This window comes from Osmia bicornis, chromosome 10, assembly GCF_907164935.1.
Source record: "Osmia bicornis bicornis chromosome 10, iOsmBic2.1, whole genome shotgun sequence".
Taxonomy (NCBI): domain Eukaryota; kingdom Metazoa; phylum Arthropoda; class Insecta; order Hymenoptera; family Megachilidae; genus Osmia; species Osmia bicornis.
In genome coordinates this window covers 2,020,646-2,044,525 of record NC_060225.1, presented here as the reverse complement: position 1 = coordinate 2,044,525, position 23,880 = coordinate 2,020,646, and the positions used below count along the sequence as shown (strand labels likewise).

The window sequence follows — 23,880 nt, the reverse complement described above, 5'->3', positions numbered from 1 at the left end:
TTAAAAATTCACGTGAACGATTTGACGTTCACGTGGCAATATAACGATAGTCCACTATATGTGTTTAAAGAAAATCATTATGATAACTTATAAATTCATATAAAAGAAAGAATTAGAAGAAAATACCTTCTTCTAATTTTAGCACAAATAAAAAGTATAAAAGTAAATATTAGAAATATGTATACAGTATATGCTTTGAAACAACAAAATTTATTCTATGTGGCCATAGTATGGAGCATATTATTGGAATAATTAACACTTGGAATATTCATTTCAAATGTAGCAGTTTTAATTTTTTATATATTACAAATATTAACTAATTATAGTTATTAGCTTTCATAATTTTCGTAATTGTTTTATAAAACTGTAATGTCAGAAAAGTAATCACGATACAATTGAAAATCATTGTTGGCTAAATGATTGAGTATCTCATTATTTTATTATTTTAAATGCGAGATGAATATTCTCAAAATTATCTTTTGATATAAAATAATATAATTTTATTTAAAAAATAGAATAATGTGTTATTTGAAATAATATTTCAAACAATGTCATTTGAAAAGTGCCTAAATCTATGTACCTACAACTTCAATACACAGAATATTAATATTATTTTCCTTAAAAACATGAAATTTATTGTCAAAATAATTAAAAACGATTTATACATTAATTGAAAGTAAAAAAAATTCAGAATTTAAAATGATTTATTCCTGGAATAAAATAATACTTAATCAGATTTCAGTCTAGCATCTCAAACAAAAAAAAATACCATTTAACTATCTGTTAATATAACGCAATCTAGAACTACCAAATCAGTAAAAATGACTGATTTCAAGTTTCATGCTTTAATTTATAAATTTTATCGAGGTATTATTGCTGAAATATATGTTGGCTATTGTCGAGATAAAGAATGGATGTATATATTAAATTATGTTTCATCCCTTATCTACTTAATTTTCTACATTATTTCCAACTTAAAAATCAGTGTGCATCAAACGTCGGTAGTTATTAGTGTTAATATCAGTATACACGAACAATTTCTCATGTTGAATTTAATTGCTAAAAAACTTCTATGAATCATATTTACTTGTTCCAGTAGTAAATATTATATCGTGTTTCTAAATATTTGCTCACCAATGCTTGTGTATAAATTAGACAACGTGCTTTAAATTTTGACGAAGACAACACAAAATGTTTTGATCGTGTTATTGCTATTTTTTTTTTTTACACTTTTTTCTCGTATATTCTGAGTTTATTGATGGCTATAACCGTATCAATATTTTATATATTACTAGCGGACCCGACAGACGTTGTCCTGTAAGTACACACGTCTTAAATCCGAAAATTTCAAACTTTTTTGTATAAATTGTAACAATCTATACCGTTTTGATGAAAATTTTTATAAAAAAAGTTATTACAATACCTGACGTCATCACGTGTACAGTTACCACAATTCGACTTATCAATTATCGGGACAAACTGGAAGTAAAATAAAATATTTTGGAATATTCGACACCGCGATCGCAGCGCTGTCTGCCAGATCCAATGTAAAACATTCCAAGATCAACAACAACTTATAAATAAAAAATTAATTAAAAAGACATTTTGTAGTGGACCGAATTGTGAATCTAAACCATTCTCGAATCCACTTGAACACACAAAAAATTTCATTAAAATCGGTCCAGCCGTTTAGGAGGAGTTCAGTCACATACACACGCACAGAAGAATTATATATATAAAGATTATTATTATTAAATTTCTTTATTTATGATGAGAAAGTCTATAAACGTCTTTGGAATATTTATAATCTAACTACAGTAGGCTCTCGTTCAAGCTTCCAAACATTCATTTAAAGGGTGGAGGAGAGATAGAAATGTATAATTTTCTTCGACTAAGGTGGTGGAAAGGTGGCAATGGTATGCTTTAAATTTCATGTCAACATCAAATCGCTCATGTGGCAATATAACGAGAGTCCACTAGTACTGAAATTGTTTATATGCACATTGTTATTCTTTTTAACTATATGTTGTTACGACTTCAACTTCACATATTTCATTAATTCTGTTTTTCATCCGACTTCGAAAAGGAGGAGGATACTCAATTCGATGTGTATATATTTTTTTTTATTTTTTTTTTGTTTATGTATGTTCGCCGATTATTCCGAGACGGATGGACCAATCGGAACGAAACTTTTTGCGTCTTATAGAGTTATAACTCCCCATTGGTCCTGTAAAAAAATTTTTGTATTTTTTCATTTCTAACGACTTTTATCGCAAAATACGTAATACTTCATTTATATCTTCCGGCGTTTATGCTGCAGGAAATGTACCGATAGCGATGAAACCTTTCACATTTAGTAGCAGGTATATCCGCGATGATCTCACTTGCAAAAATTTATGAAATCTGTTGTTTATTAACAACTTAAATTCGGTCAATTTTTTTTCGGTTTATGGTTATTAGCTAAGTAACAGAAATCTAAAATCACCTTACACTATCCTACAATTACTACTGGTTCCACTAAAAAGTGTGAAATAAAATAATTTTTAACAAAAAAAACATCCGACTTCGAAATGCACTAAAAAGTGTAAAATAATTTCTATTTCATTTATACCAATATTCCATAGCTATTAATAATATCTACTTAATCGTTGAATAGGATACCAAATACATTTCAAAGTTTTCGGAGGCGGCGCAAAATTAAAAATACCCGAACAAACGATGCTGCCAATAACGATTTGATTGCGGTATGGCAAACTTGGTAATTAATAAGTCGTAAGGGGGAAAGCGGAACGTTATAGGTCCGGCTGAAAACATTTGTAATTGTAACGATTGTATGAGAAATTGGCAGCACTCCTGATGTACATGCACTATACTGCAGTTCACAAGAGATCATACTTAACTCGTGCCGCTCACTAGGTCTAGAGAGATTTTTAATAACGTGTGGTATTCCCCTCTACAGCTTGCTTCTTATTATACTTTGCGATCATATAAATGGTGGGCAGAAATATATGACGTACGATAACTGATAACCGGTGATGATATTGTAAAGTTTCACGATGCAATGAAATTCCTATTATTTGTCGCAAAAAAAAATGATGTGAAGGCAAAGTAAGAAGCAAGCTTTAAAGGGCAATCACACGCACTATTAAAAATCTCCCTAGACGTCAGTAGGTCACTAGCTGCGCGAGTTAAGTACGGTCACTCGTGAACTGCAGTACAGTTAATTCGCAATGGGTTTACTTGAAATTATCAAATGGGTGATTTATTATAGGTTGCCGACTCCGGAGTTAGGATCTTCCTAGTAGAAGAAAAGTTTTTAATTTTACGCCGCCTCCGAAAACTTTGAAATGTATTTGGTAGCCTATTCAACGATTAAGTAGATATTATTAATAGCTATGGAATATTGGTATAAATGAGATAGAAATTATTTTACACTTTTTAGTGCATTTCGAAGTCGGATGTTTTTTTTGTTAAAAATTATTTTATAAAATGTTTAAGTCCTTAATGATGGTTATAAATCTGCCGAATTGAAGATGGTAAGCACAGTAGTAATAATTCTGATGATCCCACAAGTATTCAGGTATGTAATATTGTTAAAATTTATATGAAATTTATGCATAAGAAGGTGGATACTCTTTTTGTTTTATAAATATGTGCACTCGGGTACAACGTAGACTTCTCTTGATTAACCCTCGAACGGCGGACCATGGAGAGAGCCACCATTTTAATTATTTTCATTTCCATAATTTTACACTGTTCCTTTAAAAATTATTCTTCTAATTTAAGTTAATATGTCTGTATAAGTTTTGTAAGTTTGCATCACAATTAACCCAGACTCCGTTGTTTATGTGTTAAGGAGAGAGTAAGAGGAACTAGCTTCTCAGCGTTTGTTCTCGATCGTGGAAGAATCTAGGGAGAGCCTAGAAGATCCAAAGAAAGCCTAACATATGTATAACTTCCTGTCTTCGAAGATAAAGGATATGGAAAAATAAGCTGTGTGATGGGACATTACTTCTCCTACACTTTCTTTGAATCTTTTGATAGCGACGCGCTGTAAAAGGAAACCATCATTTTACGCTGCGATGTTTCTAAAATTAGAATTTTGCATTGTCAAAGGTAAGAAAACATTGAAATAATTTTTAACATTCAAATTAAAGTGAAATCGGTAGTTATAATCACGGATAGTGTGATTAGTCGGCTATTGTTATCATAATCAATCAGTCCCAAAGTATTCTATATGAAATCACTTAAAAATAATCCGCCTATTATAATCAATTGTGATATTTATACTTTGGGACGAGCGATAAGAATCAGCGCTGAATGAAGGGCAGGTCTATGAAGGGATGGAACAACCCCGGGTTCCCTTCTAAACCTTCCATTTACTATGTCCAAATATATTGAACCAAATTTTGTTTACTATTGCTCAAAGCTTAGATAGCCCCTGGCTTCAGAAATCTTAATCCGATTCTGATAGGAATTCTTAATAAATTCCTACTAAAAATGGATTTTTACTTCGCAATTTACTTTTAACCCAAGCATACCTTTTATCTGTTACATAAGTGCACGACAAGAATTCGTAGGAAATACGTAAATTAATTTTTTCCTGAAACGTACCCTTTGTCATTTCAGTTGGAGGAGAAAAGGGGGATAAAATTGTATCATTTTCGAAGGCTATAATAGTGAAAATGTGGCAACAGTATGCTTGAAAATTCATGTGAAGAGCAAATTGCTCGTGTGACAATATGACGAGAGTCCACTGTATGTTGATTTCACTGTATTTGATTGGTCGCCGCACGATATACAAGAGTCAATAAAATTGGCCACTTGAAATCAGTCATTCGTTAATTTTATGACAAAATATTTGGAATAAGATTTATTGTACTATAAGTAGACGAATTCAGCAACCTATTATAATGGTTAAATAGTTTTTTATAAACATTAATAGTTTTTGATAAAGATAGATAACAATTTACATGTATTTGTTGGCTTTAAGAAACATTTTCTTTACGCCTTACTCTTGAATAGCGGAGTCTGGGTCAATCGAAACCCAAAATTTCCAAAATATATGTACTAGAATATTAACCTAAAGAATTTCATATGTTGGAAAAATAATTTTTAAAGAAACAGCATAAAATTTAGAAAATGGAAATAACATAAAATATAGAATTAAATTGAAATTGTGGCTCTCCCCATGGTACGCCGCCGTCCAGGGGTTAATGGATACTCGTATATGAAGCGTACGTGTAATACGCTTTTCTCACTTAAAGGGTTAACTAAAGTAAGCCCAAGTTGACCGAGACTGTAAGATAATCTTACATCCTGTGGAATATTGCATGTATAAAAAATATAAATACAACTGGAATATTAAGTTTTCTCTGTAAATATTAGGTTCCGTAGAAATATCGTGTAATAAAACAATTATAAGTCTTATATCGATTTCTTAATTAATTGAATATTAATGTATGTATAATACAGCTAATTCACATTGTTGGAACTGAGTAAGGAGCAGGTAGGCCATGTAAAATCTAATCTTAATAAAGATAAATTCTGAAGCCAAAATTCTACTAACAATACAATTAAAAATAAAAGATATGATAAGGTTCTTATTATGTAAAATTGTTAATAACAGGAATTTTTAGAATGAACCTTTTGCACTTTTAATGTCAGTTGTTCTGCCTATGCATTTGTAGACGTAAAAATTGTTTGGGGCGGACTACAATGAACTCTCGTTGTATTGTCCCATAAGCGATTTGATCTTCATACGGATTTTTAAGCATACTAGTGCCACTCTTCCACCATCATAGCCTACGATAAAAATTATACAATTTTATTTCCCTTTTCAGCTCCAACTGAAGTTTGGAAGTTTGCAAAATGTTCTGCCTCATCCGTTGCAATATAACAAGAGTCTGCTGCTTGAAGTGCAAAGGATTAAGTTAAAATTAAATAATATTGGACACTTGACACTTTTAGTAAATCTAAGGGACTTAGTCCACCCCAGGAAAAAATCTTAGTTACGCTAATGCTAATTAAATATCAATTATCTTCTGATTAGAAATAACAGCTCAATTTTATCATTACTTACGGTATTCATATTAAATTCCTAAAAGATGTTCCAGTGTTGTACACGTGATAAATTTTACACTTTATGTATATAAAATTTGAAATTATTTTTAAACAAGCTACAAGAATCTTCAATCTACAATACAAAAGTGTAATTTCGTTTAAAATGTTAACATTTTTTTTATGTTTTGGTCAAAACAGAAACTAAAGGACTCTGTTTTTTAAAAAAATATGTAAACAGAATTACATTTTTTTATTCTGTAAGAACAAGTTCCCATATTTCTTTTAGTTTTCTTTCTTTTTATAATGTTTCAAAAATTAGCATATTTAACATGTTCAAGTTAACCCTTGAACAGCGGAAAGATATACAAGGATATTAACCGAAAATTAAATGTACAATTTTTCAAACGAATGAGTTTCATACATTGGAAAAATAATTTTCAAAGGAACAGTGTACAATTTAGAAAATGAAAATAATTAAAATTTTTGCTCTCTTCGTGGTCCGCCGTCCAAAGATTAAAAAGAAAAAGTAATCTTAATCCATTCTACATACATTTTTGTCAAATGTTATATCAGATTACTAATTTCTTCAATTATAAATTTCTGTAAATTTAAAAAAGTTTAGAAAAGATAAGAATCGACGTTCAGAAATAACATTCACTAAATTTATTTATTCAAACATGATATTAAGTTATAAAATTCACAACTACATGTTCTAGTTCTGTGTGTTCTTTTGTAAATGCAGTAGGTATACTTGTCACAACAATGAAATTAATACATATCTTGCAAATGAAAAAAAATTTTGCATTTATACACACACATAAAAGAATGGTTAAAAATAATTAAGAAAGAAAATTTTGAATGATTAATAGATATATCAGCAAACACGAACATTTAAATTCCTTCTCGGAAAGATCGTTCAAACTACAGGATATTCTCATTTCTACTCCAAATACTACACACGGGTGAAATCCCATTTTCATCGATATTGCGTTAAATGGAAAATAGTAAAGTGAAACATTCGATTCGACGATAGAAAAATCGATGCAATATTCGGACGGTTCTATTCAAAAAACGTCTTGATTAAGTAGTAAAATTTTAAGTTTATTCGCTTTCATTCAATGCGCTGTTTTTTATACACCTCTTTACAATTTTATTTAACATAAACGACTACACCAGTTTACTGCTGTACAAAAGCATTAAAAAAAAAAAGTGTTTAAAGTACCGTTATTAAAGTTTCAAGTTAACAAATTTTCAAACTTCAGAAAAGCGGAAAGGACGTTGCTTCGGTACGTACTTCTGAATTCAATTAAGGTAAAAATTACGAAAGTTCCTGTTTCATAAGTCATTAACGTTTATGAAAGTACGTCAACGATTTTCCGACGGCAACGAACTGGGGCTAATCTTACTATAGATTCACTCGGTAACAGCGGAAAACCTGATTGACACGAGTCAATGTATCCGACTGGTGTACAGAAAACAGCTAGGAACGTGAGTTTGTTAAACGAAATTGGAATAGGAAGTTTCCCCCTTTTTGTACGAATCGTTACAATACGGATGGTGTATTTACTAGTTTCCATCAGGACGGAAGGATCCGTCGATAGGAATTCCAAAAGGGATAGTGTTTCCGGTGAAGCGCAGGAACCATGGTCACAGTCACTACAGGCGAAAATAAGGAAACAAACGGGCAGCCACTACAAAAGTATACGATCGTTTCTTTCGATGTGAACGTACGCTGATCGTCCAGGATATCCACGTCGTTGGTGACGTTGACGACGCTCGGCTCTCTCAGAAAAGGGGTATGGAGAAAAGAGTAGAAACCGGTCTCTTTTTCTCCTCTACCTTCTCTATTTCCCACACCCCCTTCCCTCTCTCTTTCGCGCGCACACTGTCTCCTTCTCTGTTCTTCCCTTGCTCCGCGGTACGTTCTTTGTCAGTGATACGCGAGAAGCAACATACCGAGGACGTCATCGACGGAAGGGCTCGAACGATGCTGAAGCGACACGACAACCAGCACCACAACACCGGCTGCCACTACGGGGTAAACTGAAGTCGCTACCAGTGCCGATCGGATTCTTATAGTCGGGGGCGTTGGGGCGCGTGCGCCGCGCCGGTCGAGCTAGCAGCCACCTAGGGATGGGCTAGTGGTGCGTTTCGAAAAAGAGGTGTTCATCCTCTCCTCTCGACCGATCGACTTTTCATTGTCGGATGAGCCACGAAAACAGCACTCGATAACTTTTCTTACTCACCTTTTCCTTCCACAATGATACTACTTGTTTTGCGCCAAACGTTATCGTAAGAATTGCAAGAGTATCCTCGTACGTTTCAGATCGGACGAGTTTGTAAACTGATCCTGCACAGAGGTAATTAACCTTTTCGATCCTGCTAGGACATATACGTTCCAGTGAATGTTTTATTTTATTTTATTTTTAGTTTATTTCACTATATACTGTATTACTTCGAATTTAAAATTGGAAAATTGGAAAAAATAATAAAAATAAAAATGATTTTGTAATAGGTATTGAAAAATAGGAAAAATTTAATTAACTTAAATAGGTACAAATGTAAATATAATAAGTTACCTAATTTATTGAGAATCTTCTTCAGATATTCCAAATTGAGTGTCACATCTTCAAATTGAAATAAAACGCAAAGTACGCGATTTTTGTATAGTTTCTTTATTTTAACACAAAGTCTACAGTACAACATTAATTATCAAGGACAATATTATTCAAACATCCTTGACTTTTTTCACGAACCTGATGCGTTTGACCCAATTTTCCGTTACATTTTTACACAACTGGAATTCAATTTCATCAATGGCGTCTGTAATTTTGTTTCTCAGCTCGCCAATAGTCTTTAGATTGTTGGCGTAAACTTCATTTTCCAAAAACCCCATAAAAGTCTAATGGTGTTAAATCACCCAATCTTGTTGGCAATTGATGTTTCCTCCTCGTGAAAAATTACTCGTCATTAAATTTGGTCAAACGTATCGAACTGGCGAAAAATAGCGAAGAAGGACCCTTGAATGATATTGTCTTTCATAATTAATGTAATGAAATAGACTTTTTATTAAAATAAACAAATCATACAGAAATCAGATACTTTGCATTTTATTTCAATTTGAAGATGTGACACTCAATTTGGATAACCCTATACTATCACTTTCGACATCTTCACCTTCAGAACTTGAAATCTCATCTCATTATTGCACTGGAGCACATCTTTAGTGCCATTTAAATCATTAGTGATGCAACTTTTAAAAAAGATTTTTTGATCAATTCTTCCGGGATATCTTTCCAGAATTGCAAAACCCAACGATCTGATTATTGGGGAGTGGGAGATAGGCAGAAATAGGATGTTAAAATATTCTCTTTGAATTTAAGCCACATTCTAGTTTTACGTCTTACAAATTTGAATAAAAAATACAGCTTAAATTCGAAATAATACAGTACTACTATTTTTGATTGACACTATGATAATACATAATATAGCAACGTGCAGAATACTCTTTATTTTGACAATACAAAAACTACAATCCAAATAGAAAAATGTTGAATTGAAAGGATTAAGGATACAATTTAATTCAACGACGGTTTTATGTAACCCTTTAAAAAATACCTACAATCAGTGACATAACCACAATTGTTCTATAAAGGAAGCGAAGGGTTGAAAAACTTTTTTATATCAAGTCCCATCTTTTTCATTTTTGTTTATCCTCAATGGCTTTTGAAATTTTCCCAAATGATCTAATATTTATTAGAAGGAAAAGATTTTTAATTTCTTAATGGGAGGTCAACTAACACTTCTGACTCTTCCGCTCCTCCCTAACTGCGCTATTGCCTGCAAAGAAGAATACATTGTTGCAAATAAAATTTTACGAAGAAAATTACTTTCCTTAAAGGGTCTAGCCGTATAAGCATAGTGAATCGACCCCAGCAACAATTTCGGTTGATATTTATACCACATAATGCTTTTTGCCTAAACAACAATTGTGTGCAATTTCAACCCGCTACCCCTCTGATAAGGGAGATATGAGGGTAAAACCCCAAAACTTTACTATTTGTTTTTCTCGGAAACTATTTAATTGTAAGATATTTGAACACATTAAAGTGCAAATAATAGGTATTCATTAGCTGTATGGTAATTATTGAGATTAGGTTACACCTCACCGATTTTGATGAAATTTAAATATATTGTAAAACTCAACATTTTGAAAAACTTTTTCCTATACACATAACCGCCGCTCGGCCTTAGTTTTCGAGATATTTTCGAAAAACTGTTGAAACTAACACATTGAATTCTGGCCATCCGTGTGTGTCCGTGACAACGTACGCATTAGTATGGGCTCGCCGCTTTTCTACTGTTTCTGCAGGCAAAAAGTTAAAAATAAAAAAGTTTTATCGTTCAATTAGTATTAGTCACACCGATATTACGGTCGGATCATATTACACGGTTTCCTCGCCGAGCGGCTCGGTTCGTCTTAGGGGGATCTCCCCAAGTGGAGGGGATAGCGATGTTGCATATTTCCAGACAAACTTTTGTTGCATATATCCAGGTTTTACTAGTCAGTGAAAAATAACTATCTATTTCATATCCTGAAAAAAAATATATTCCTGGCAGTCTGGAAGGCCTTAGTATCACAGTACAGGACCTTCGTGCGGGCCCTTTATGGCCCCTGCCATAAAGTAATTTGTGCGGTTCATGCACGACCCTCCGAAACGAATGAACTGATTTTGACGAGACTTTCATTGGTAGATTCAGAATTTATATATAGAGTAATAATTTAGACTTATTTTTATTCTGGAAATATTCAGAGTTCTCGCGAAAATTTAGAAAAACTGTAAAAATCAGGCGCTAATAAGGCAACTTTTTTATGGTCCATTTATGCAGTTCACGCATGTAATTCAAAAATATTCATTTTTCTGTTCAAACATACTCTGTTCGAAGGTGGACATGCAATGGTGGACACTATTTGTTTCTACATGGAAGTGCCTCCGACATTTGAAGGTGACCTTTGTTTTTTTAAATGGAATGGGGTACTTTTTTATGCATCAAACGATGTAGCTAGACATTCTTTATAACAAAGTACTGACCTATGTATGTCGAAAAGCTGGTAGTTTAGGAGATATTTCAGTTTAAATAATTCTAAAATTCGTACTGACATTAGCGTTTATTTACAAGTATGGTTGAACATAACGATCATTTGCATCACAACATTTTTGATGATGGCACAAGGAGTCTGTGTCCTTAATGAACAAAAATTTCAGAACGTAATTTTAATTATATGCTGACACGTTTTTCTCGTTTGTTACGGCCATCCCTGCTGAGAACTGTACTAGTTTCAATTATGAAATGTGGTCGTACGAATATTTTTGTGTACGTACTAAATTTGGACATTTGAAACACAAAGGACACCCGTTCTAAAATGTAAACATTGTTACATAGCTTAAATACGTAACTCATTCTGCTCCAATAACCAATATTCGGATAACCGACGCGATGATTCTGTTAAACGACGTTCGAGTGATTGACGCTCTAGAGTAGACATTCGTTATATTGCCGCGAGCGATTTGTCCTTTATATACAATAGGTTTTCAAGCGGATTAGTGCCACTTTTTCACCACCAAAGCTTACGAAAATGATACAATTTTATCTTCTTTTTTACCTCCAACTGAGAATTTGGAAATTTGAAAAATTTTTGTGGCAATATAACAAGAGTCTATTAGGATTTGATGATAAATAAATATAAAACATGTTTTTCTAAATTGAAAATTATACTTTATTATTATCTCAAGGAAGGTACGTCTTAAGACTTCGAAAGATGCAACAAAACTAACTGCATGGGAAGAAAAAACGTTGCGTAGTCCGGCACCCTTATTTGTTCCCATAAATAGTTTGGAAACTGAGAACTTGTATATAGGAGAATATTCGAAGGATGTCGATCGAGACGTTCTCAGAAAAAAAATAACAGATTACTTTTTGCTTTATTTAGTTTAATAAACTCAACAGAGTCTGCTGAACTGTATTCTAATTAAAAATTACAATAGGCCATAATTGACAGTAGAGGTTATTTGATGTACTATTTTGCATATTTTCAGATGACAATATTAAATGTAAGTGTTTCAAATATGTAGCTAATTCTTACTTCAATATCAAATAAAATTTAGCTGAAGATTGACGGTATAATAAACTTTTCTTCAATCCTCAGGAAGGGATGTATTTTACATTGTATACACCGCAGCTCTAAAGTTAGGTCACTTATCATAGTTAACATAACTTTGGAACTTTGCATGAACAGTAAAGTTTTGCTGATTAATTGCAACCAGTTATTTAGTACGAAGGGGAAAATTTCGCTTTTATGCACGATCATGTAATACCATGTAACACAATTGTGAGATGAATTGGACGTATGTAGGTATTGAGGAGAGTTTATGAACGGGGTAAGGAGAGTAAATGTTACTTATTCCTTTTTCTCACTCTATATTTATTATTCCGAACTTTGAAGTTACGGAGCGAACGTGCACACAATACGTGCAAGACAAAAATCTTATTTTAACTGGCGACTCGCCGCCGCTTGCCCAGGGTTAAATACTGCACCCCTAGACAAGGACAGCGAGCACGCCGCGCCTACGAAAAAGGCGGCAAAATCGCCGCGATTTGGGAGAAACCCCAAACGGACTCGTCATGTCCTTGGAAAACATGCTGGACTTGGCGAGTGGTCACCAGATGCTAAAACTAACGGTAACCACGCTCGCCAAGTCCCTTGTTATAAAACTTTCCCTCGTCTAGGGTCGAGGGCATGGTAACAGCGTTGCCGCTACAGTATATATTGTAACGTGGTGACACCTGTGCCCCCCCGTTACAATCGCTGCGCTTCTCCCACTCATACTCCCACCCAAGGATAACCCGTAACCCTTCCCTAACCTCACCCCTTTCTCCCTATCCACCGGTGTCGGGCCGATGGAGGCGACGGACTGACCCACCGAGGACCACCCTCAACAGGAGCTTCGAGGCCGGCGACAGACACCCATCCCTCCAGCGAACAAGGAGCAACGTGGGACTTCCAAAACTCCGATGAAGCTGCCCAAAGGCTTGCGCAAACGTCCACCCGGAGCCATCTGTCGCCGAGCCCGAAGACCTCAGCCCACCCGTCATTGAAGGATATCCGTCAGCCCCATTGATCCCGATCACCGGCATATCGAAAATCGATAATCGATCCATCCCACGACGGTCTCGTCGTCGCCGCTGCGACGAGGGCATTGAGCCCTAGGCTAAGATAGCGATCAGATAGCGACTATAGAGAGATTTTGAGTTTAGTAAACGATATAGAAGCGATTGATAGCGAAAACGTATTGTGTGTTGGCGCGAGTGTGTGTGAGGTATACAGCGTATTGGTGAGTCCCTAAGATTTTAATAATTGTGAATTCTGAGTCCGGCAACAACCACCTTTTCTTTTCAACCCCCATTGCAAGATCCCCTTTTTTGTCAATCTACGCGTAACGTAACGAACTTCCTGCGAACCCTCCCCAACCCCGAGACCTCCCTTCCCCCGACAATCCTCCTGGCGTACTCCCCCGCGAAATATTGTAAGGACGTAAGTGCCACGACCCCTATACAGTGTAAACGCCCGAAAACTCCTTTCCCCCTTTTGATTGAGATTGCCACGGTGAGTGGCTGGCGCCCATCCAGTTTGTATTGCGAAAAGCCCCCCCGGTATAGAGCGCACCCACGTTACAACGGGTCACAATATAAATAATAAAAAAGGAGGTACGGTGAGTTACAAAATTATTAATACATTGCAGAACTTGATAGAAATGTGTAAAATAAATATAATAAATAAAAGACCAGTTTCTAATACTTATTTATAAACATATAGTTTAATTGGTAGTATTTTAGGAAAATTGAAAAGTAATAAAATATAATAACACGTTACTGGTTTTGATGTAACAGATTTATTGTCCCACTTCATATAACTTTATTTATTGTTGCATTTGTAACGTCCCAGCCGTAATAGTCGATAAGTGTCTAGTCGGTAAGTCGGTCGGTAAGTCAAGTTATCGATAAATGATCGACGTGCAACCACGTGTGCGCCAGCGGAACCCCGATGATCTCGCGGTAGGGTGAGATTCTAGAGTAGGGGTGCTTGAGAGACACGTGATGGGGAATTCCAGAGATCAAAAGCAATTCTATATAGAAAAAAAGCGCTTGGTCAGCAGAATCTGACTATAAATAGAGGCGTGCCATGCGGAGAAAAATCAGTTTGGTTTCGACCATGCTCAGCTTGACTTCGACTTCGGTCGAGTGCAGCTACCACTCTAGCAATAGAGGAAAGGCTATACGGTTGCTCAGCGCTGAACCACTTAGGTAGGGATATAGCGACAGAGTAACCGATGCTAAATTAAATTCCTTACAGCGACAAGTACAAGTTTCTACGGATCTACAGACCTTCTACTCATGATGTGCAACGCATTCACTATATGTGGGTTTAGTCACCTATCAAGTGTAAAGAGCTAGCGAGGAGCGGAGCTCCTTGAACAAGGCCTATACTACACATAGCTCTGGCTAGCCCAGAAACCGATTGCGACCTGTAGAGTGGTCCGTTCATATCCAAGGGAATAGTACAAGTTGCTTTCGTTGATAATTTCCAGTACTTAGCGTAGTTGGTCATTATTCAGAGTGTTGGCTGTACCTATAGTCTGCTACGCGTACTAATATATATATATATATACTAATACTGATACTAATTCATGTACTAATGATATGTTTTCTACTATATTTTTTTATCTAGGGCGTACTTATTATAATTTCTTATTGTATTTCATATTCTAGCCCACACACATTGTTATACTAACGTTATTATTTTATATTATATTGAGAATAAGCATATTCAGTTAACAGTTACTTACCTATTTGAATAAATCTTTAGTCCAGCACATTAATGTTTGGATTTTACTCCTCAACCGCACACCACGCGAACCTATAATCCGTAATACATTCATACGAGTCGCCTTCTTAGGGCACCGCTCTCCCTATACGTCGGTGCATGACGTACCTATCTCTGGGACGTTACACATTTAAAATATAAAAGCTTGCGTTAAGTGTAAAAATTAATTTGATATCTTTAGCACTGAACTTTCTGAATTATTATTGTGGACACTCGTTATATTGCCGCGGACGAGGTGATAGGGGTGGCAGATCTTTTCAAGATTCCAAATTTTCAGTTAGAGACATGAAAGGAGGGTTGGTTGGGAACAGGTAGACGACCCCAAATATAAAGTAGGGCTGGGAATCTCGGGGTGGAAGGTTCGAAAAAGGTTCGTTGCGTTACGCGATCGAAAGGGTAGTCGAAAAAGGGGATCTTTAAGGGCGGGAGAGGGAGGGGTGGGGGGGTGGCACGTAAGATCGCGATTTTCAATTGTGTGGGCGTAGAAGGTGGTCATTACCGGGCTCAGAATTACAATAAGAATAATCGGCTGTAGTTCCAAATGTCGCCGGTCGCGGAGAGACATGAAAGGAGGGTTGGTTGGGAACAGGTAGACGACCCCAAATATAAAGTGACATCTTCGGCTTTCTATTAGATACCGAGATATTAATTAAAAACTTTCAGTACAATACATAGAATTTTTCCTATACAGACGTAACTAACACAACCGTCTTCGCTGTAATAGCTGTCATCGTCAAGTGTTGAATTGACGCTGCGGGGGTTCCAACTTGACTATCTATAGGGTATTTTATTCAAAACTTTGGCTGGAAATTTATTTAGCCCAACCTAACCTAACGATTTTTGTTGTGTTGGTTGGTCGGTTAGCTTGGTCATCATACGACAAGGAAAAGAAAAAGTTACAAAGAATTAAAAAAAAAATGGATTTTACATGGGACACCCTACAGAAACGGAAGCCGATATCGCTATGGTGTCAATGGCTGTTCGACACTTGACGATAACGGTCGCTACAGCGAAGATGGCTGTGTTAGTTACGTCCGTATAGGCAAAAGTCTATGTATTGTACCGAAAGTTTTTAATTAATATCTCGGAAACTAATACAAAGCCGAAGATACCACTTTATATTTGTGGTCGTCTACCTGCTCCCAATCAACTCTCCTTTCATGTCGATCCGCGACCGGCGACATTTGGAACTACAGCCGATTATTCTTATTGTAATTCTGAGCCCGGTAATGACCACCTTCTACGCCCACGCAATTGAAAATCGCGATCTTACGTGACACCCCCCCCGCCCTTAAAGATCCCCTTTTTCGACTACCCTTTCGATCGCGTAACGCAACGAACCTTTTTCGAACCTTCCACCCCGAGATTCCCAGCCCTACCTTTTTCCTTCCTTGCGTGCTCCCCCGCGCAGTGTGTGACGGCCGACCGTGGTCGAGCTGCGAGTCCCCGTTTAATTGTAAAGAACCCCCGACATTTCCCCTTTTCTTCCAGTCGCCATACCTGTGGCTGGCGCCCAACGAGTTGATTGTTAAGAAATGATTTTATTATAAGCAAACGTACACTAAAGATTCGCGTATTGTATAGAGTGCACCCCCGAAAAGGGTCACAACATTGAAGAATATGTATGTTACAGTAAATGTGATTAATCCGGTGATTATGTATAATTGTCGGTTATTATATAATACACACCCTGTGAAATATAGTAAAAAGCTCCTATAGATTATTTAATTTTCATTTGTTTACATTCATTGTTTTATACAATCAGTATCACATGGTACAAAATGTAAAAAAGCATTTAAAAAATATTACAATAAATCAATGTTAACAATTACTACGAAACTGACGTTATAATGAAAAGGGAAAAAAGCAAGAGATATTTAACAATTTCTCATTTTCCATTAAAAAACTAAAAAAAAATATAGACGGATTGGAAATATTGTACCATTTAAAACACTCCATATCATTTTAATATCATTTAATCGAGTTTAAATTTGAAAACTGAGGCTTTCCATAATGGTTGATTATTTTTTAAATAGTTATACAGCAAATATTTTTATACTGTCCCTGCCTTGTGTTTAGGATATTTGTTATGGCACAAAAGGGAGGTTTCTAGAATTCATTCTGTTACTCTACTGCAATATTATATTTTAAAATGTTTAATTACATCATTGCATTTATGGTGCTTTCGAAAGTTTATAAATTTTTAATGTTACAGTAACTATTACATCCCTAATCCATAATGATATTGCTTTCGTATTTAACTGGAAACTACAAGTTCTTAGAATTCAATTCCTTATCTGTTTTTTTTTTTCATACTTTCATTTGACTATCAGATATTGAATTTGCTTGCATCATAAAATCTAACATTGTGCTAAAATTCAATAGGTATAACCCAACGTATCTTTTGGCAAGTTCACCGCATTCTTTTCCTGTCGATTGCACTTACCAACGGATTTCTTCTGGCAATGTAACCAAGATAAGAATTATTCCTCAACATCCTGCGATCTATTTCATAAAAAAATAGTTTTTTCATTAAAATGTTCAATAAATAAATACATTCATTTCATATGCACTTACGGTAAATAAAAATTTTAGAATACTAGAATTTTTAAATTTTTGAATGTCGGGTTGATGGTACTAAATGCCACGACTTTATGTTTTTGCAAGATTTTTATGTAGATGTAAAATCAATAATCATAACGTTCAAGATTTTTTAAAATATTAAATAAATTCTTTTGCAAATACTTATATGTCGATGATATTTTGTCCAACACTTCGTAAAACGTTTGTGTTCTTATAAAAACTTACAAGATTTCTCTTGTGATTCCTTTTCTTTTGAGATGTAGATAATGATCGTACTTGTGTACTGTAGTTATTGTTCGATTCTTTTTCTACGAAGAGTACCTAACAATTTTTCATGTAATGATTTGCAGAATGAAAGTTGCTTGGTTGTAAAGGCGAGGAAGGGAAATTGAGGGTGATAATTACACGCGAAAAAAGCAAGTAATTGAGAGTGGAGAAGTATTATTCTTGGCAATCAATCATTCTAACACATTCTGTAGTTTGTACAGAGTATTCCACACTACTGGATCAAGGTATAGCTTTGAAATTGTAGAAGATAGAAAAATATTTCATTAGATAAAATTAAATGTCGTCAAATGAAGCATCTTGTGATGCATATATCAGTTCCAGGAGCGAGGAGATTTTCGAAATTTGAAGTTCAACTTCATTTTTTTAAATGGATTCGTATAGTTTTTTAAACGTCGTTGGATACATGCTGTTATTCTCTATTAAAATGAATTAAGGTACTTGGGTCGAAAAATGATTAGTTTAGTAGATATTTTAACATCAGTTCTTTAACATTGTATAGTACTTGCTCGTTATATTACCGCGGGTAGGGTTGTAAGAGCGGAGAATATCTAAAGCTTTCAAGCTCTCATTTAGAGAGAGAGAGTGAAAATAGAAGTGTATTATTTTCCTAGGCTATGGTAGTGAAAGAGTTGCAGTAGTACGCTTGAAAATTCGTGTGAAAGTCAATTTCTTACATGACATTGTAACGAGAGTCTACTGGATCGTATTCAGAATTTGGACTTTTGCGTTCTTTCTCTACGACTCTGCTCGTGTTTATCATCAACTGTATGTCTGTAAAATATCTTCTGAACTAATCATTTTTTTATCCAAGTGCAAGTACATGGATTACACGATGCTCTATTTGACACCACTTAATTTTATCTAACACAAATTTTTTCTATCTTCTATAGTTTCAAAGATATAGCTTGGCCAAGTTTCATGTAACCTTCTGTATACAGGGTGTCTCATAACTCTTGTAACACCCGGAAATGGGGGGATTGCTAGAGTAATTCTGAACAACTTTTTCCCTTACCAAAATATTGGTTAAAGTTCCGTTTTTGAATTATTAACAAAAAATAGTGGCCAATCAGAGCGCGTGTAGAGCGCACGCTCAACCACGAGAGCGTTGGCTCTCACCTGCACTCTATCGTGGTTGTGAACGAACGCACTTTAAAATATTATTCGTCATCATGAGTATAGAACTGACATATGTGAAAAATAGCAATATGTTTTTATACTGTGTCGACGAAACCGTTTGGTCGACTAGTTACACGAATTCATTATTATTTTGTATTTTTGTTATAATTTTTTAACAAAGCATTTCAGAGCCTATGTTTATATAACGTTATTTTCTTATTTTTAAGTACATCATATGCTGGTAAAGTTTGGCGTAAAAAACTTGAAACACCCTGTATTAATATGTACCTCCTAAAGTGTTATGTCAGAACAGTGTACAGTTTATTTCATCTTATAATTTCTAATTAATGTAAAAAGCTCAAATTTACTTACCAACCTCCTTAAAAAACAATTTAATCTTCAAAATTAGTAGGTACTTTCCTTCCAGAAAAATTACTTTTTTCAAATTTGATGTGTAAATAATAACAAGTCATTTCTTCTGGAATTGACAATTTCATTTAATGAGCTCCTTCACATTTGCGATTCGGTTTGAAGGTTTATGATTTTTTCCCACATGTTAGCGTTAGGGCGTTTTTCAAAGCTGAGAAACGTGTCGGGGTCGTACACGTGTCTCAAGAGGTCACTTGATGGTGAGAATAGTTCTAGGAAATTAAATAGGATGGCCGATGCCGCCGTTGCAATTAGGATCGGTGACATCTAAGAGTGGCGGATGTTATGTTTACGGCTTGATAGCGAGGAGTTCGGTTGCCGATCGCCGAAGAAGGCGCGTGTGGCCGATGACCTAAAGTCATGGTGCCGCATGGCACGTGTAAAGAGATAAGGGTGTTCTCGAAGGATCTGGCCACAGAGTGGGGAAGATGTTTCATCTTTTAGTAAGAGGACCATGGGAGACGGCATGGCACTTACCCCAGAACCGTCGAACAGGATCGATCGATTTTTAAAGACAAATTTCTAACATACACTCAAGATCAAATCGGGCTTCCTCGGGGAAAATGGTAATGTCCCGGGATTTTTATTCTTTTTTTTTCTTTTTCTAAATCACTTTTGATATTGATATAGTCAAATTCTTACTTCTGCTATATCACAATTTCCTCTATAGAAGCCTGATTTTATCCCGAGTGTAATAGCTCCAACAAATGCCTTTTCCATCCTACTCATATTAACTGTTATAATTTAAAATACTATTACCTTCGTCTTGATATACTTAACCTTATCACAATTTCACGTGTCATTATTATTTATATCCAGTTAAATTTTAAAACATTTGTATAATAAAATATGTTTGTGATACAACCATATTAACATTTCTAAATTGAACGTGATATATTTATTTACTTCATTTTATTGTTAATGGAAAACCATTTCAGCCACCTACTATTTTATAAATATTTGTACTACACAAATAATTAACTTGAAAGCAAATAATTGAAAAGTAAATACAAATTAATTGATGGACGATGCTATCATAAACAATTCTAATCGATTCAGTGAATAATTACCATAATTCAATGCAGGGCCGAATTAAGATTTTGGGGGCTGTCAAATCTTCGGTAATCCCTTATTTGACAAACTTGGTTTAAAAATTGAAATTTATTGTAAATAGGATTAAATAACATTTAATAATAATAAGGAAAAGAGGCAACAAAGGAAAGCTTATAATGCGGTGCTCTGCAAAGTGGCGAAGCCTCGTTCGCTGATTCAATGATACACTGCACTTCAAATCAATGAAGCCCAACAGGTTTTATTCAAATATTAAGTTGTTGAAAAGTTACATTAAGGTTTCAAAGGCGGTGGCAAGGACCGATTTAAGAGTTGATCCGTCGATCTCAGAGAATTAGTATGAATGACTTGATAAATAGCGAAAGATTATAACACAATCTGTCTAATCTAACAATGTCCCGCTGCATTCAAAATTCAAGACTTTATGTTCTTCATTGTACAAAGGTTGGGAGATGATTGGTTACGTAACAAGAAGTAGGAGTTTCAGGACACTCTCGCAGAGGTTAGAGTACTCGTGCATTAATGATGTATCTTTCTTTGTAGGTTTCACGCTAACAACTGCTTTTATTTTCAAGTTTTATTACCACTATAACGTGAAACGTATCACGTGAATATGTTTAGAGTGGTATGGCGATACTGCTATGGGAATATTTATCGATAGTCTGTAGTATCGATATGTCTCGAGTGTCAGTCGAGGACCTTTTGTATCGATGGTTATAAATCAAGAGCGAAATTCAAACACCATTTGCGCGTATGTACACTTATATAAATAGACAAAGCCTAAATTGTAAATCCCTCGACGTGGGTGATCGAGCTGAGAGAAGGCCGGAAATCCAGAGAATGGAATAGTTTCACTTCTAAAATTCGTGAAAGATTAATTTATGATAGACCATAGCCAATTCGTTGTTTTCGACCAAGTCACGAACGGTCCTTAAAAGCTACGAAGTCTTTTTCGATATCCTGTCTTTTCATGCACAAGAGTTGCCTTTGGCAAGTACTTACAAGGTCTTGTCTTTTCCTATTTTCTCTGGGTCTCACGCTTTCTCGTAACACATGTGCGCTGCAACGTTCTAGCGTCTTGGCGGAGCGCCTCCACTTCCACGCGTCTGAGGGTGCCCCATGGCCAGGAGAAGGGGCCTACGCAGGACGGAGTGGACTCCTCCACCATTGGACGAGGGATGATCTTGAGGGAGGATCCAGGATCTATCAAGTAAGGGGAATCGACCGACAACGCGCGAAGATCTCCCCCGCCAAGCGTAGAACGTTCAGAATGATTTTGTTGCTTGACTCTGACAAGTTATTCTCACGTTGGAATTCCAAGGCAAATTTATAAAACATTAGTTTGAAACAGTTTGAATAAATAATTGAACCTCAAATCCTAAACAACTGTGAACTATAGTTTATTTGTTTCAATTTCGCGCCTTGCGAGCGGAGCGCCTCCGCGCTCCACGAATCACCTTACCTGCGCCTTGAATCCCTATTAAAATCCCTATTTCCGCGAAACGGACACGCAACACCATTAATATTTTATTTCTAGAGTTGCGTGTCCGTTTCGCGGAAAATTGAAAATTTCTCGCAAGGCGCGAAAATGAAACAAATAAGCTATCTTCCACAATTGTTTACGACTTGAGTTTCAACTATTTATTCAAACTGTTTCAAAATATGCGTTATGATTTGCAACGTGAGAACAACTTTGCTAATTGAGCGACAAAATCATTCTGAACGTTCTACGCTTGGCGGAGGAGATCTTCGCACTTTGTCGGTCGATTCCCCTTGCTTGATGGATCCTGGATCCTCCCTCAGGATCATCCTTCGTCCAATGGTGGAGGAATCCATTCCGTCCTGTGTAGGCCCCTTCTATGGTCCAACTCAGGTTATGGTCCACCCTCAGGTGCGTGGAAGTGGAGGCGCTCCGCCAAGACGCTAGAACGTTGCAGCGCACATGTGTTACGAGAAAGCGTGAGACCCAAAGAAAATAGGAAAAGACAAGACCTTGTAAGTACTTGCCAAAGGCAACTCTTGTGCATGAAAAGACAGGATATCGAAAAAGACTTCGTAGCTTTTAAGGACCGTTCGTGACTTGGTCGAAAACAACGAATTGGCTATGGTCTATCATAAATTAATCTTTCAGGAATTTTAGAAGTGAAACTATTCCATTCTCTGGATTTCCGGCCTTCTCTCAGCTCGATCACCCACGTCGAGGGGTTTACAATTTAGGCTTTGTCTATTTATATAAGTGTACATACGCGCAGATGGTGTTTGAATTTCGCTCTTGATTTATAACCATCGATACAAAAGGTCCTCGACTGATACTCGAGACATACCGATACTACAGACTATCGATAAATATTCCCATGGCAGTATCGCCATACGACTCTAACCATATTCACGTGATACGTTTCACGTTACACTAGCAAACTTCACCTTCACATTCGCATCTTGACTCTATTTTACTGTAAGGTTGGGATCTGTTGGAAGGTAACTAAAAGCGGCACTCTTGCGCCATCTGTAATCTAGTTTCTTTTAAGGTGATGCGAGCGTCGAAAACTTTACCGACAATCCCTAGAAAAATCCCTAGAACGTAGAACACACCATTTTTCGTTCCTGCTGAACAGATTGCAAAGAAATTTGAGGGACGTGTTCAGGAGGCCCTAAAGAATGGCGCTCTGGTCCTTATTTTACCTAAAGTTTTTACAAAAAGTTGTAAAATATTGAAATTGCTGTCGTCCACGGTCAAGAAAATAGCGGATCGGACTCACCTGCATTAATTTATTCGTAATAAAAAAACCAGAGCGCCATTCTTTGGATCGGATAGAGCAAAACGAGCACTCGGGTAATGGTGTACAAGCTTTCGTTTAGAAAAACAGTGTGTTCTACGATTTCGTTGATTTTTCACTCGCGAAAGACGTCAAAAAGGTAAAACAGACCACAAATTTAGTTCCTCATTTTTTCTGTAGGGCGCAGTTCGTTCGTTTTCTGCGCTCGACCGCGCGCGCTCATTCGCAGCTCATATATATGTGAATATGTGTGCGTCGACCGAACCGTCGACGGAGATACAATGTATCGTGGAGAATGGGAAGTTCGAGCCTGGAAGAGGCGATGAACTCCGACGCGTGAATTTCTTTTTCACGCGACGTTCTATCGATTACGATATCGATTTTCAACCCACGTGTCAGGAGATGCACTATCATTATTTTTTGTTGCTATTATTATTCTTTTTTTTGGTGAAACTACAGAACAAATACGTCCTTCCCGATTTCGATGATTTTTTGATATGTTATAAAAATTGATATTTTGAACAACTTTTTCTTATACATATAAGGAGCGTTCTCGCTTAGTTTCCGAGATATTCGCAAAAATATAGTTGTTGATCTGTGACAGCATAC

General features: G+C 35.8%; 1 protein-coding gene across 1 annotated transcript in view; it reads right to left on the bottom strand.

The window, feature by feature from the left end:
* The window catches only part of LOC114880931 (metabotropic glutamate receptor 8-like), a 207,224-nt gene extending 199,126 nt beyond the window's left edge, over positions 1-8,098 (bottom strand). Inside the window, exon 1 of the mRNA XM_046287428.1 lies at positions 7,795-8,098. The gene's annotated coding sequence lies outside the window, so the exon portion shown is untranslated. The remainder of the gene's footprint in view (positions 1-7,794) is intronic.
* Positions 8,099-23,880: the final 15,782 nt, after the last annotated feature.